We start from the raw sequence: 15759 nt of genomic DNA, 5'->3' as shown, positions 1-15759 counted from the left end.
CCCTATGGACTGACAACAAAGGCTACATTTGAGTGTGAAAGGGGCTTAGTAGAGTAATTTACATTGTATTATGTACTTTTGGCACTCTTTGTGTTTCATCACACCATCAGTATACTGATTTTGCGGCCGACTTGCTGCTTTTTAATTTGAAGGAAAAGATGTCAGCTGTCAGTCGGCTGGTACATCCAGGTGTATTCAGTGTTGTTCCTATGGGGCCGGTCAAAAACAAAAACACAGCAGTTTCGTAGTTGTAGGTGTACAAATGTGGGGTTGTAGTTGATTTTATTCAGGCCAGATCTTAGCTTGTCTCTGTCTTCAAGCACACTGTATTGCATCCACACTCAGTCAGCTGTGCTAACTCTTCAGCAGTTGGTCATGTAGCTCCCCTTCTTTAACCAGAGGTTTATCTTCCATGCATCACTTCTATCGTTCAGCAATGTTGAGGAAATTTGTATGCGTGTTTATGTAAGCTATAGAGATTGTAAACTGAGATCAATTTGCCGCTGTTTCAGGAATGATAAAGGACTTAGCTGATAGATCTGATACCGTCCTCCCACTGAGCTTCCTCTGGTCAGCTTACACAGTTGGGTAAAAGGGTTCAGCAAACAGTCTGCTGAATGCAAGCTATCCTTTCAAGACTTGGTGTGAACATGAAACAGCATTGTTTCTGTCTCACTGTCGCCGTCACTGGACAGAACCTTGCCCCCAGACCCAAAGCGGAAGCTGCCTGTAGCACCAGAAACTTCACAGTTTTTCCTTTTTCCCTTTTGAAGAGCTACTGCCACAGATTTCAAAGCCCCCGTTTTTTTTTTTTTTTTAGAGCTGGCTCCTAAAATAATGTAACCCAGCTGCTCAGTAGAGCAGCAACAGGAATACTTATTACCCTCGACAGTTACTGATTTTTATATATCCTTTTTATGTTTTACCTTTGCTGTTTGGACGTTCCAGGGCCTTTTACAACACAACTAAGCGAGGTCTCCTTTTCAGCGGACTGCTATTTTGAACTGAATAGTAGTGTTGAAGCATATTGGTTGTCTTGTACCCAAGTTTGAACCCATGTGGAGCATTTCTCTGATGCTGATGCAGCATCAGCTTTATGGTTACAAGAATATAGCCCACTAAAGCACACACTGAGAATAATTAGGCCTCTGTTGGTCAGTTTGTTTGTGTTTTGTGTAGACCTCTGTAATTTCTATTCAGTCCCTGTCGTATGATGGAGCTCTTATGTAACACAATTTAAACAGACAATGTATTTTGTGTTTTTGTAAACTAGAAACAGATGTCTTCCTTGGAGAACAACTACAAGTCCAACTTTAACTATTCACACACAAACCAGAGTGAGCACCTGATCTTCAGGAATCTTTAAAACATCCACTCACCAGCTCATTTAGCAATTTCTCTTAATTGCTTCCCCATATAGTCGTCAGTGCTGGAAGAAGAAATATGGCTGGGATCTGGCTGCTTCCTGACACCTGCGTTTGTTGTGTATGCTGGCCTGAGGGATGGGGCATGCGAGATGGGTATTTTAACGAGAATGCTCCATGCTCAGACTCACATGCCTCTCATTACAGCCCACCGACCCAAAGAGCGAACAGAGGATGGAATCAACAAATAAAGAACAGCTTGTTGTGTTTTCTTTCCAACCTGCTAGATAAAGTATAACCCATGACTTCAATTAAACAGTGTCCACATTTGGCTCCTTTATGTTTGTTTATGGAAAGATTTAAAAAGAATAGTTAAACGTTTGGGAACCTAGTTTAGATGGAAAAACCTGACCGCCTTGACTGTAAATATAAAGCTTCTGCCAGCAAAAACTTGCTTTTTTTTGGCATCATGACTAGGCATGTGCCTGGATTATGCTCATGGTATGATAACCTTGAGTAAAAAATACCACGGTTTTACTGGATTAACATAAGTATTCAAAACCACTTGACAGCCAGTTCGCGGGTTGTGTACTTTGGTTTTAAAACAGTGTTATGCTTATAACAGTGATGAGAAGAGCTCCTTTAGTTACACACCTTGACCTTGTCTGTGTTTATGCCTTCAGAAATTCTTCTAATGACCTGCACTGGTCGTTATTTTGTAAATATGAGAAAAACAAAGGAGCCCTCGTTCAGCCAGCTGATCACCAGTGCACAGCAACAGGTTGGGTAGGGGCAGTGCTGCATTACTCTATGCGCCATGCAATAATTAGGGTGTATAAACACATCCAGCTCGCATGAAGAGACAAGATGAAATTTTAGCAGTATTCTTGGCAAAACTAAGAATACTCTGTTTCTGGTTGTTTTTGGTTTTTTACAAAAAGAATAAAACATATAAATAATAATTTGTATTCATAATTCAAAAGCCATAACTAATCACTCTCAACTTAGGTGCAGAAGCGGCGGGCTCCTATACAAGTCAAAAATAAACTGTCAGGGCAAAACAGTAAATGAGACAAGAAAAACACAGAGATTCAACAGTCCCAGCCTGGTAGCCGAATATGGTCATGTTTAAAGTATAAGAGAACATTTTGGAGACCCATAATGAGTTATCAGGAAGTTCTGAAGACAAACGGAGAACATTCATGGTCATGAGTCCTAAAATGACCTTAATACATTTCTTCACACAGGATGTTATACAGACATGTCATCTGACTTTAGAGTAAATAGAAAGTAAAACACTGCATTTTATTTAGAACTCAAATCAGAATAATGGCTTAATCCTGCAACTGACTATGTTCACTTTCTTCCTACTTGAAAATAAGAGGCTCAAACATAGATACAGTGTTAATAGCTTACTCTTACTTCCCCCTGACTTGTAACTCAAACACGCCATTAAACCTTGGATGGTGAGAGTTGCAGCAAACATTTACAGTAAAATATACGCTGCAAAGATCAAGTAATAATTTTCTTTTAATAAGGAATGAATTACTGATTGTTCACTCAGTTTTGGTTTACACTTCTACTTATTGTAGTTCCTGAAATAATAACGAATGAGCCATTGCTTTCAGTAGAGAAATAATGCAGCACATCATCATTCTACAGCTTATAACTATTGACAAATCTAATGATGTTTGCTAATTTTTCAAACATTATAAATGTAATAACTGTTATAAAAAGTGCTCCCTAAAACTACTTTGCTGCAAGAAGGCAACCTACATGCACCCCTTCCATCCCCTGTTCCCAAAGCCCTTAAATACTGTAAGAAAGACCCTTTTGTGGTGAGCCTGGCTGCAGAGAACATACCTTCAGTTCCCACATTAGAGCCAACCTCCAGCTGTGGAGGGGCTCAGCAGCTGAACTCCACAGCCTTGTATCCAACACAGCTTCTACTGGGAGGGTTTACTGAGTTATATGCACATTGGGGGATTTTCTGGCATTACTTTAGAGGGCAAAAATAGTAGTTGGATTGTAACACTTGGTGGAAAATCCTCTCAGCTGTGGCAATTTGGAATATGACCAACAAAGATTTACACTGCTGAGGTTCCCTTGAGGTCAAATGTATGCTCAGAGCACAGGGTGAGAGGAAATAGTCTGCCATTGTCTGATTCTTTATTCAGATGTTGCAGCAGTGTCCATTATTGGATCCGATCAGCAACATGTGCTTTCTCTTAGCTTTTTTATTTGTTATAGAAAATGGCCTACTAATGAACCAAATCGCAGCAAGTGTGGTATCAGTGTTGGTTTTACGATTGCATGATTACAGATTCAGAGCCCCCGCTAGCATGTGGTTTATTAGTGTAGTTAAGGTCACAGTTATCCTATGGAAGCTGTTGCGTGAGTAATGTATCATTCAAGGCATATTCCAAGTTTTTGTTATAAAATCCTATTTGTCTGTCCACTGTTCAAGCGATTGATCTTATAGTTGGTTGGAAAAGTTTTGATTTATTTAAATTTGTTAATTACAGCACCAGACAGTTGGTGGCTGGAAGATAACCTTTCTATTTCTTCAGTTTTAAGATTAAAGTAAACATGTCAATGCAGTATTACAGGCAGACCAAATAGCATGCATCTGATGAAAACACATTTATTTCCATCATTACAGAGTTGAGAATAGCCTTGGAACAATGACATGAGGTTTGACCTGGAATGAATGTCTTGCTGACATTTCTGTTGAGTACTACTACATGAGTGTCTATTTCACTTTTGAGCTGATATTCTAGAAGCTCTGAAATTCAGCATCTTTGCTGAGCTTGAAGAAAAATTGATAAAAAAACAGCAACTATTTTCTTTGGTTTTGTTAAAATCAGAGTACAATTTTTTTTTTCTGTAATTCTGCAAATAGAGATTAATGTCCCACCCTAATCTACTTTTGCCCCTTTTCCATCAGTACCTACTCAGCGCTTTTTGTCTCGGGTCCTTTCTACTCGACACAGTTTGGTTCTCAGTGTGGGTGGGATTGTCAATAGCAAGGCGGCCCCACAGTCTGATAAACTAAAGTGACTTTATTTGTATGTGAAACAAACACAACAACAATGGAGGACGTGCTGGTTGGTCTATTGCTTTTTTAAGACTCAGAATGAAAGAAGAGAACCAGAGAACGCTGAGGGAAGCAGGATGAAGCACTCTGCATAAGTACAGGAGAGAGAGGGCAGGCATGGAGCGGTACAAGGTAAAGGATGTGTGAAGGAAGGATAACACTACCTAAAGCTAGCTTGCTATAGTGGTCATTTACACAATAAGCCCAGCGTACAACTATTTAACAGTTGAAGTTGTTAGTTAGTTATATGTATGCTGTGACTAGTGATGTCCCCCTTACTCAATTAGTGATGGACAGTCTTTTGACGTCACGTTTTCCGCATGACTCGGAACAGTTGGAACCATAACGGTTCCACGTAAGCCTAAAGAGCGAGGGGGCCCTACCGAACCATGCCAAGTAGGCACTAGTAGAAAAGGGGCTTTAGTGGGCTAAATAACATTGCTTGGTCGAATGACCCACTTCTGGGAAGGCAGGCAGCTGACTGAGTGAGGATGCACAGAATTTGGGATACTTGGAGACAGAGTCCGGCAAATAGAGCAATAAGCTGCACGCAGCTTAGAGCTGACCTAAAAGGAACAATTACACCACTTTTTTCCTGCTAGTGTTTGACCCTTGAATAGCAGGAATTATTGTGAAATATGGTCATAAAGATACATCTAGCTCATTAGCGGCTAATTGTTAGCTAGTTGGAATATTCTTACAGTGTCACAAATTATTTTTACCTTGACTGTCAACTCATTTTTCTTCTCAATATACAAAATGCTACCAGTTAAACTAGAAAAGCACTCATAGAGGGCAGACCTCCGCCGAGGCAATAAGGTCTCTGACACATGTCAGCTTCTGGCCACTGCATGTCAGCTGCTGACAGGGTGATAAATCATGTAGGAATTCCAAGTTGTCGCACCATGGTCTGGCAATGATAAAGAATCCCTCAAAAATAATCCTGGATCCAGATGGCGCTCCACATCACCACCAACATCTAATTGTCTATTTCTTGTCCTTATATGTACATTGTCTGAAAATTTCATCCAAATTCACTCATAGCTTTTTCAGATATTTTGCAAGCAAACACACAGCCAAATGAAGACAAACATAACCTCCTTGGCAGAGGTAATAATTTAATGTGTTAGAGTAGTCTTCTCTGCTTCTGCAACTGTTGTATTTTTTTGTCGACTCTGTCAACACAACTCAAACACTACTTCCTTTTTTATATCACAATAAGAGTCTCAAACATAGATACAAGATGTTAAGCTTAAGTCACTCAGATTAACTCATTGTAACAGCTTACATTTATTTCACCAGACAAAACCAAATGCCGAAAACAACTTGATGGTGGTTTGTGAAACAGCCTCCACTTTGTGAAGAAATATTGTGTGTTAATATCACATTTAATATTATATTACAATACAAATTAATTACTTGCTACTTTTTAATGGACATACCCAGACTTATATTTAGAAATGTTTCAAGTTTTTATCATATGTTAACTTAAAGTTGGTTGGTTTGTGTCAAAAAATTGTAGAGCGTCTAATAGATGGGTTAATGGATGTAATGCCAGGTCCAAATTACAGAAAGAAATGAAGATGCAAGTTTCATATCATTGCCATTACTTGTATGTGTATATTCTGTAGAAAATCTCTAAATGTATACAATACCAGCCAAAAACTCCTCTTTAACCTCTACAGCCTGTTCATGAATAATTTACAAAGTACTTCCTATCAGCTTTGTTGTCTTGACCATTTTGCAGCTGTTGCTTTGGCTCTCACCAAGCATTTGTATACCTCTGGGGAATAAGTTGTTTCCCCATGTCTTGCTGCAGCTGAGTTATGGTGGGTTCGCGTGCACAGTTTTTTGCAGATGATGTAAGCAGAAGCCAAAGAGAGATTAATGAGGGATCCTAAATGCCTTGGTAGAAGAGGATATTTCTCTCTGTTGAGCTTCAACAATGTAGGTGTTTTACCACTATGCAATCCAGTAAACCTGTCTGTCCTTGAGGCCACTGTAGGAACCAGTGATTGATTAAGCATTCATTCAAGTGTTGATACTGAGACGTAACCCTTGGGCTATTTTTAGTTAATTACGTCCTTTGAGCCGGTGTTAGCATTTCTCAGCCATTTTCAGTAAGTGACACTCTAATCTGAGGGTTAACTGAGCTGAGTGCTGTGCTCAGTTGACATATTAGAAGACTTCCAAAAGTCATGCAAAATGGAGGAAACCAGTCAGCCATTAGTTAATTATCTGCAGCTTGCCATTTGTGTGCCATTTGTATGAAGCAGGCAAAGTAGCTTGAATCCTCTGGTGACAACAGAAACATGTTTATAAGCTCGAAACTTGTGATCAATTTCATTTTATGCTCATCAATTGTTAAGATGATTAAGAGATAAAAAGATTTTCTGCTTGGTATTTTTGGGGTTCCTGGAAATTTGTATTGGTGAACCACCTCTTGTTTGAGTTTTGTATCTTAGAAATTGTATTGTATTTGTTTTGTGTTTGACAAGGCAATGACAGGCTATAAACATCCACCTGATACACAACAGCCTTACAAGTTATTAGAGTGCATATAACTTTAATATCCCTGTCTAGTTGTGGTTTTAGTTTAGTTTCCTTGTCAGCCTATGTTTTAAGCTGCCAGGTCCTCCTCAATCTAGCATCTAACATGTTGCAAAACAGTCGATGTGTTACAGTGGGTCTGTAGAAAGCAGGTAGACCTACTGATTTTTCATAATATTCGTGTTTGAAATTTATGAAAACGCTAAAACCATTCCTTCTTTTTGGAATTTGTGCAAATATGCACAGTTTTTGGTGACCTCAAAATTGCCTCAACTGCTCGTTAACCTAGCATGAACATAATGTTCTGATTTCTTGTTTCTGTTACTTGAGTATTCCAGCAACAAAAACTCTTAATAGCAAAACATAACCAATGAACATTCAATTTCCCAGAGCTAGCTTGAAGTAGCCTATGTATAAAGATGTTAGCCTAGTTCATCTTTACTGGGTGTGGGTGGGGCTGCCGGTTCCTCAGAAACAACTCAATGACAGTCAAGGTTCTAGACACATAATGCATATAAAAGCAATATGCTGTCTACTTTTGGTTTTTATTTGGTTTCCTGACCAGCTCATGTCTTAAGCTGCTGAATATTTCGCATCTGGCCTGTTGCAAAACAGTAGCTGTTTTTCAGAATTTCCATCTGTATGAAAATCATATACCATTTGGGAATAAATGTTTGTCCTTCCATCTTGTGGGCACTATTTTGTGTAAGAGGCTGACAGACATTTCAGATTTTTGCTCTAGTTTTGCAACTTTTAGAATTAGCTTCTGATATTAAGAAAATAAAAAGCCTTTGCAACAAAAACTTAACAGTGAACATTAAGCTTCTCAGAACTAACTTGAAGTATGGTGATATAGTATTAAGATGTTAGCCCAGCTTTTGTTTTAAACTGTTGAATGATCCATAACAAGATGCTAGCTTGGTATGTGACATGTTACCAAACAGGTGGGGTTTTCATGCACCAATAGAGAAACAGCTGTCTGCTGTGGCTGGAAATGATATGAATCCAAACAGGAATCTTGTGAAGCATAAAGCTAAAAGCTACTTATAGAGTACAAGGGAAAGATAAAGCTATAACTTTCTGTAGGTTCATTATGCCTACAGGGCAGACCTTTCAAATTCTATTCAATTAGTGGTTTATTGGCTTAACAATATTGATGGATATCGATATAAACTGTTGCAAAGGGCCTGTCTCAGCAATTTGCAAATTAAATGTGACCAAAATCCTGCTTCTGTTCAACGTGATCCATATAAATCAGTCTCGGTTCGGTTCCAACTAGTCTGGTTTTAAAAGTTAACGTTAGAATAAAAACAATGTCACATTCAGTTGGAAATATAAGAGATATAACTACAGCAGTGAAGCTAGTAAATTTTAGGCTTGTGTTCCATCAAGCTACAGCTACCCATCAGCCAGTAATTAACACCTTGCTTTCTTACAGATCTAATGCAAATTATTATGTTGTACTCAACATTATGCAACTTTGTCCTAACAAGCGTCGCAGGCATCAGCTTTTGCTTTCGTTTTTATGAACATGTGAAACAGATTAAGTTTCTCCAGGTGCATTTTCTTCCCTGTGACATGTTTAGATGGAAAATACCAATGAGCAATGAGAAAAGGATGCTTGTTACTGCTGGGGAGCCAGTGATGACTAAACTGTTGCCTGTGGAGACGGCTTGGTTTTGTCGTTTGGACTCAGCGCTCTTTCATTTCTGCTGTTTTTCTTCAGGTTGTGCAACAACAAGAGATAAGTTTAACATCATCTGGCTTTTCCTGAGGAGACTTGCCTGCTTTAACTATCGGATTCCACACAAGAGGTTGGTGTTTTGCATATTTGCCCTTAAATATCATTTACATGATATGCAGTGCTTGCCACAATACACAAAATCTTAAAAAAACAACAAATCTTTTATTGCAAAAAGCATAATCTCAGACTGAACATTTTAGAAAATTCAAACCTTTACTGTAAGAATATTTTTTAGTAGGGAAAATGTTAAGAAGTAACTGTTTTGAACAAAATCATTATTTCCACACTTTTTGGCACCCTTACATTTAACACTTCGTAGGACCCCTCTTTACCAGTAGGACAGCACTTCGACTTTTCCTGGAACATTTCATAAGGTCGGGGCATGCAGAGAGAGGGATCTTTGACCATTCATCTTTGCACAATTCCTGTAGATCAGGGGTCTGAAGCTCCAGGTCCTTGGGGGTTGGTGTCCTGCAACTTTTAGATTTATCCCTGATCCAATGCAGCTGAATCAAATGACTGAAATTAAAATTAGGTCCCAATTCAATTCAATAGATCTCAATTCAAGGACTGAGATAGCCATGGAAGAAGGCTGATTATGTTGTCGGTTAACTGTTTTTCTATTGATTTAACTACATGTTTTGGATCATTATCCTGTTGAAAACTCATTGATGATCCATTTTCAGTTTTCAGAATAAAGTTTTTAGTTTTATCGAAACTCTGTTGGTGTATCATAGAGTTCATGATACCATGGTCTCTAACATGGTTCTCCCCATGTTAAATTTTAAGAATTTCTTGGAGTGCTGGTTATCTGGATTTTTTTGAGCTCCTTCAGAACCACACACTCATTCATTCATCCCCTTTTTCCTACTTTGGAGTTGTGCTTTCTGACTTCCTTCTTTTCTCTAACAAGGTTCTCAAGGCTTTTGGAATAGAAACTGGTATACAGCATCACAGATCCTCCAACGTAGTTTACATTAGGCATGAGGTGCTTTTCCATATAAACATCCTTTGCTTCTCATCAAAACTACCACAAGTGTTTGTTGGTGAAAAGCTTAATCTTAGTCTCATCTAAGCAAAGTACACAATTTCAGTGAAATTAAGACCTAAAGTTATGTTTCCCCCATTAAATAAATGTACTCATGATTCAATATTGGATTATACTAGTACAACAAAAGATAAACTTTTAAGATTTTCTACAGATTTACAAGGGCTGATAATGAGTGAGTCCGGCACTGTATCCACCTGACCTGTGAGTCCAAAATAAACCTTTTCCTTTGGAGAAAGACAATATAAATGCAAACACAGTTTCCTGCTATTCTTGTGATGATATTATTGGCGTTTCTGACACTTCTTCGAAGTGGAAATACCATCTGTTCCCATGTCCTCAACGGTTCTACCATATGTTACCTAACATCCCTCTGCCTGAAAACCTTTTCAAGTCTGTCACTCTAAACTCAAATTGTTACCAAATACATTAGAATTGTACTATGGACATTCTGACAAATGTTTTTAAAATAATCTTTCTGAAGATTTGAAAGACACTTAAAATCTTGTGTTGCATCTCAGACAAACCCTTTTTGTTACCATCAGCAAGCTACTGGCATAATTCTGGTTGAATCTTTGATTATTCTTCTTAGCTTAATTGGTGAAAGACATTTAAAATGGTTGGTTTTTGTAACACAGACTCCAGATTTTAAGCACAGGGCACCAATGTTCTATAAGGTTGGGAATGGGGCTAGGAAAAGGTCATTCGAGAAGTCTAATATTGACTGCTTAAACCATTTTTGAAGTGTGTTTGGGATCAGGTTGGAACATCAACTTTTAAGCACCCACCTAAATTGTCAGGCTTCGATGAAAGTGAACTGGCTAGGCAGTTTCCAGCCATATACTGGAAATTGCTGGAACACCAGTGTCACTGTCCACAGTGAAGGCTCTTCAACAGCAAAATCAACACATTCAAGTTCAACTGGAATTTGCAGCTGCCCGCGTGGAGCCAAATACCTTCTGGAGAACGTTTTGTGCTTAGACAAGACAAAGATTGAGCTTTTTGGTCACAATGGCAATAATTATGATTAGAAAAGTAACGACGGAGCTTTGAAACTCAACACTGTACCAGCTGTTGAGCTTGGTGGTGGTAGCACCCTGTTGTGGGTCTGTTTTGCTATCAGGGAATCTGGAGCTTTGCAAAATGTGGATGGAATAATTAAAAATATTCTTCAATTTTACCTCAGATCAGCCACTGGATTGGTGAAACTTGGACACAGTTTGTTTCAGTTTCAGTATGAGATTATCTCTAAACACACAAACCTTACTCCGAATTTAGATATTTGTCCTCTGCATTTTGTTTTCAGACACAAATTCTGTTTTTTGCTTATTCCTAATTCTTTACAGAACCTAATATTTTATACTGCCCTGCAAAACTAATTAGCTGGGATTTATACACTCCTCTGCCTCACCAAAGCTTAAAATCAATCGTGTGTATTTGTCTGGTGATGAGGAAGTGGGACGGGGGAAGGGGGGTCTTGAAATATAGAAAAAAACAATGGAGCTGGATATACTGAGCATGGCCACCTGTAAAGGCCATTGAACTGGAAAGCCCCAGCTATCACGATAAACAAACGACTAGTTTGTTGCTGCGCCATTAGAATAGGGAAAGTTCATGTCAGCAGCTCACTTCCTGTCATCTCGTCCTTGTTTTTACTGATATCAAACATTTAATGTTCAGGCTGCACCTTAATCTTGGTCAGATCTTTTCAAACTGGCTCATTTCTGTCACTAGTTGTCAACCAGGTAATGCCTTAGTTAATTTATTCTTCAAATAGACAGTAAGAGTATCAGACCAGATTTTCCTCTCGTGTCTGCAAGATATTGCTGTGGTATAATCTGACATGAACAAGATTCTGTTAGGTTTTTAGAAAAAGAGCTTGACTTCTTCTACACTTCAGCACTCATGTCTTTGTCTGCTAGTATGTGTATCTACACGTCTCATTTTACTCCCCCGAAACCAGCCTAACGATAGCAACACACTTCTTCATTTCACACATTCAGATCTTGTCTTTGTTTTCCCTCTGCCTTTTTTCCCCTCTCCTTATTTGTCCTCATAGCTTGTCTCCTAACTTCTTATTCTGGTGTTTCTTTGCAGAGAGCGTGGATGATATCACTTTCGATACGTTTATTATCCAAAACTCAACCGAGAGAGAGAGGGTGTTGCCAGTGCTTCTTAGCAGTGCTTACTTTTTGATTTGGAACAGAGGATCCAGTTGAGCTCAGAGTGCCCACAGCAGCATCAGCCCTGCCCCCCAGGAGCGTTTGGGTGAAGCATGCTCCTAGGTCTTGGTTTGCGGGGGAGTTTAGGCTGTTTTGTGCTATTGTGGGAAAGCTCCACTGGGAGCAGGAAGGTCAGAGCCACAGAGAAATTAGGATTAAACTTCAGTCTCCCAAAGCAGAAAACAAAGCGAAAACAACACCTATAGGGCCAAATCCTGAGCACATTCAGTTTAACAGAGTGACTTTTTTTTTCAAATCAGGGCCACAAAATAGGATTTCAAGTGGAGGAACTTTTTTCTTGTTTGTGGCCCCCCGAGGGCAGTAAGCAAGGCAAAGGTGGGGCCAGTCATAGTTAAGAATAATGGAAACAGTGTTAGCCTTGAAGGCCTCAAATACTTTGACTCCTTGACATAGGGGGAGTGTTTGTAGGCCTCAGGGCTCCTCAGTTAATCAGCTGTCAGAGGAAAGAAGTGTGAAGAATTTCTTCAAGGGCTTTTTCAGATAGTGGTATATTGACAAATTAAAAGAACATAAAAGCGAACACTGGGCTTTCACTTGTTTGGATAATGCAAGAAGAGATCACATTTTCAATATATATTTCTTTGAAAGTGTATAAATCTTCTGCCAAAATGGTAATCTCACTATGACGCATACATTTTTACATCTTCTTAGTGCAGCGCTTTAGTAATTGGATCTTCACGATAGTGCTAGCATGTAAATTTACTATGATGCGAATGAAGATGGTACATAATAATGAATATTTCTATGGCATGGATAGGCACTAAGATAGCTTACTTTATAAAATCAAAATAAGGAATTAGGGCAGCACGATATTAGGAAAACATACATGACATATTTGGGTTACAGTAAACAAAATAAACCAAACTGTGTTACTTTCTTTCTGCTTTGGGTTCATAGCAAATATTGACCCCAGATACTGAGTACTTTACCCAGCTACTGTAGAAAATTTAAATAAATTATATTTTATCACATGATTTTATAAAAAACTTGTTTCTGACTGTTTTGACATTGAAACAACTTAGTTGTAGCTTAATGACTTTACCACCTCACCACCTCTTTACCTTCTAAAACATTTATGATGCATTTAACAACAACTGTCACCAAATATATTACAGGTATAGAAAGCCTGAATGCATGCTCCTTAAAAGAGCTAACACTTATAAATTATCCATACAGTAATATTGCAATATTGATGACTTTTAGATTCAGTACACAGCCCTTACCTGCTAGAGGAGGAGATGTTCATGCCTCTGTCTGTACACAGACTGCAGAGGAATTAAAGTGTTTGCAAAGCTCCTACTTTCTAGAATTTTATTTGTCTAAAATAAATATCACGGCGCGGCGCTGATGGTGTAGGGGTTAAGTGCGCGACCATATACAGAGGCTACAATCCTCGAATGGCGGCTGTCCCGGGTTCGAGTCCCGGACCCGGCGACATTTGCGGAATGTCTCCCCCTCTCTCTACCCCTCTTTCCTGTCTACCTACTGTCAAAAATGGAAAAAATAAAGGGCACTAGTGCCGAAAAAATATCTTTAAAATAAATATCTGCACTAAAAGGAATCATTGCATTTGCTTCGTGAATCTCAATTAGGCAAATGGGAAGGCGATATCGTTTAGCGACTCCCAGCAACTTTTAGGACAGCCAGTCGCTACTTTCCTTACTTAGGAGTTGCCACAACGAGAGAGAAATAGAGAGTCTCCTTTGAGTGTCTCGTCTTCATCATCATCATAAACTTGCATCTTAAAAATACATTACAACATAATACAACGTAACCATTTTGTAATTCAGGCTATACGCTTCAGATTTTTGCTCCAGTTTTGCAACTTTTAGCATTTGCTTTAGTATTATCCAGCAACAGAAGAAGTGTCTATAGCAAAAGTTGAAATGTCACTGAGCAAGCTTGAAGTATGGTGACACAGTTTAAAATGTTAGCCTACAGTCCTTCTTAACTGGTTGTTGGTAGGCCGGCCAGAGCTTCAGTTGCCTAGCAAGACTTGGTCGAATGTCTTCTGTAGTTTTTCAACAATATGAAGCAAGCTAAATGCTAAAATCAACATGCTTACAGGTTCAAACTGAGATGCTAATATAGATGTGATTTATTGATGAAGTGTTACCTAAAGAAACATTTTAGCCTAATAAGAACAGCATGAAGACGTGTTTGTAGGCATCTTAAGGACTTTTCTTTTTTTTTTTTTCTATTTTGACTTTTTTTAATTATGGTTATTCCAGTCTTGCTCTTTGCTCCGTTGTAATCTCGCTCTTGTCCAGCTCTGTGATGGATCTCTGTTTTGCTGCTGCTCCTCAGCGTCTTTAACCCTCAGCTCAGACATCACAAGCTGATATGTAGCTGCTCAATGATACAATACAAATGGTTTCAGAGTGGGGAGATCTCCGGGCAAGAAGTCACTGAGTCCTTTCTGACTGTTGCGGCCTGGCTGACCACCTACTTTGAGGCCAGGGGAAAATATGTCAGACGGTCTTTGTTTTATACCTCCTTCCTGCACTGGCTCAGTGGACTACGGGTGTTTTGGTCAGTATGAGGAGATGAGACATTGTTGACCTTCCTCTCTCAGAGGCACATTTGAAGGATTCCCCCCTCCACACCCCACCCCACCATCCCTCTGAGCAGAATTACTCCTGCTTCTTGTCAGCTCTCAACCACTCTGACATACAGTCGGTCAAATTGCATCAACAGATGTTTTCAAGGGAAACAGTAACCGTGTACCATAAAGATCAAAGAGAAACATGCGTTTCTTCCACTTAGATCCATGTGTGCTCATGTGCAGTTTTTATTATGTACCACGTAAGTATGTACTGTAAAACAAGGCTCGTGGGATACATAAGATTGTTTTCTTTTTCTTCCTATAGTGTTATTTTCACTACAGCTCCTCCGAATTTCCCTCACAGTCAGAGGTGCTATTTCTCATTGGCACCTCCGTGTTTGACGGGTTCGCCCCACACCTCTGGCAGGTGTACTCCCTAAAGCCTGAAAAGCTATACTGTAGGTCTGTTCAACACTCAAGCATGCGCTCTATTATTCTTTCGGGTTTCTTTCCCACGCTTCTGCCTTTCTTCCCTTGGTGCTGAGCACTGGGATTTTCTCACCTTGGACACATCCGCGTGTTTATGATCCAGCCATGCTCCCCTGACAGTTAATAAATTAACAAATATGCCACACAGATAACACTCCTACACAAAGACATGTTGAACTGTCAGTTCTAGTGACAAGAGTGTATAGCTTAAATATGATGGAGTGAGGTCCTATGTGAAAAATATATGCAGTAAGTGCTTTAAAAATAAATTTGTATTATGCTATATTGTACTTGTACTCGTCGTCTTCCGCTTTATCCGAGACCGGGTCGCGGGGGCAGCAGACTCAGCATAGACACCTAGACGTCCCTCTCCCCAGACACCTCCTCCGGGGGGTGCCCAAGGCGTTCCCAGGCCAGCCGAGAGACACGAAGAAGGCGTCCAGGAGGCATCCGGTATAGATTCCTGAGCCATCTCAACTGGCTCCTCTTGATGTGGAGGAGCAGCGGCTCTACTCCAGGTCCCTCCTGGATGGCCAAGCTCCTCACCCTATCTCTAAGGGAGTGCCCGGCCACCCTACGGAGGAAGCTCATTTCAGCCGCTTGTATTCGGGATCTCGTTCTTTCGGTCATGACCCAAAGTTCATGGCCATAGGTGAGGGGAGGAACGTACACCGACCGG

The 15759-nt window shown here is 39.6% G+C and overlaps 1 protein-coding gene across 2 annotated transcripts in view; it reads left to right on the top strand.

The window, feature by feature from the left end:
• Positions 1-15759, top strand: part of lhfpl2a (LHFPL tetraspan subfamily member 2a) — a 70278-nt gene that overhangs the window by 18943 nt on the left and 35576 nt on the right. Inside the window, exon 2 of one of the 2 annotated variants that reach the window (XM_047373687.1) lies at positions 8738-8825. The exons of the other annotated variant lie outside the window; for it this stretch is intronic. The gene's annotated coding sequence lies outside the window, so the exon portion shown is untranslated. The remainder of the gene's footprint in view (positions 1-8737; positions 8826-15759) is intronic. 2 annotated transcript variants of the gene reach the window in all.

This window comes from Girardinichthys multiradiatus, chromosome 8, assembly GCF_021462225.1.
Source record: "Girardinichthys multiradiatus isolate DD_20200921_A chromosome 8, DD_fGirMul_XY1, whole genome shotgun sequence".
Taxonomy (NCBI): Eukaryota; Metazoa; Chordata; class Actinopteri; order Cyprinodontiformes; family Goodeidae; genus Girardinichthys; species Girardinichthys multiradiatus.
Note: the sequence above shows the minus strand (reverse complement) of the source record. Positions and strands in the feature narration are given on the sequence as shown.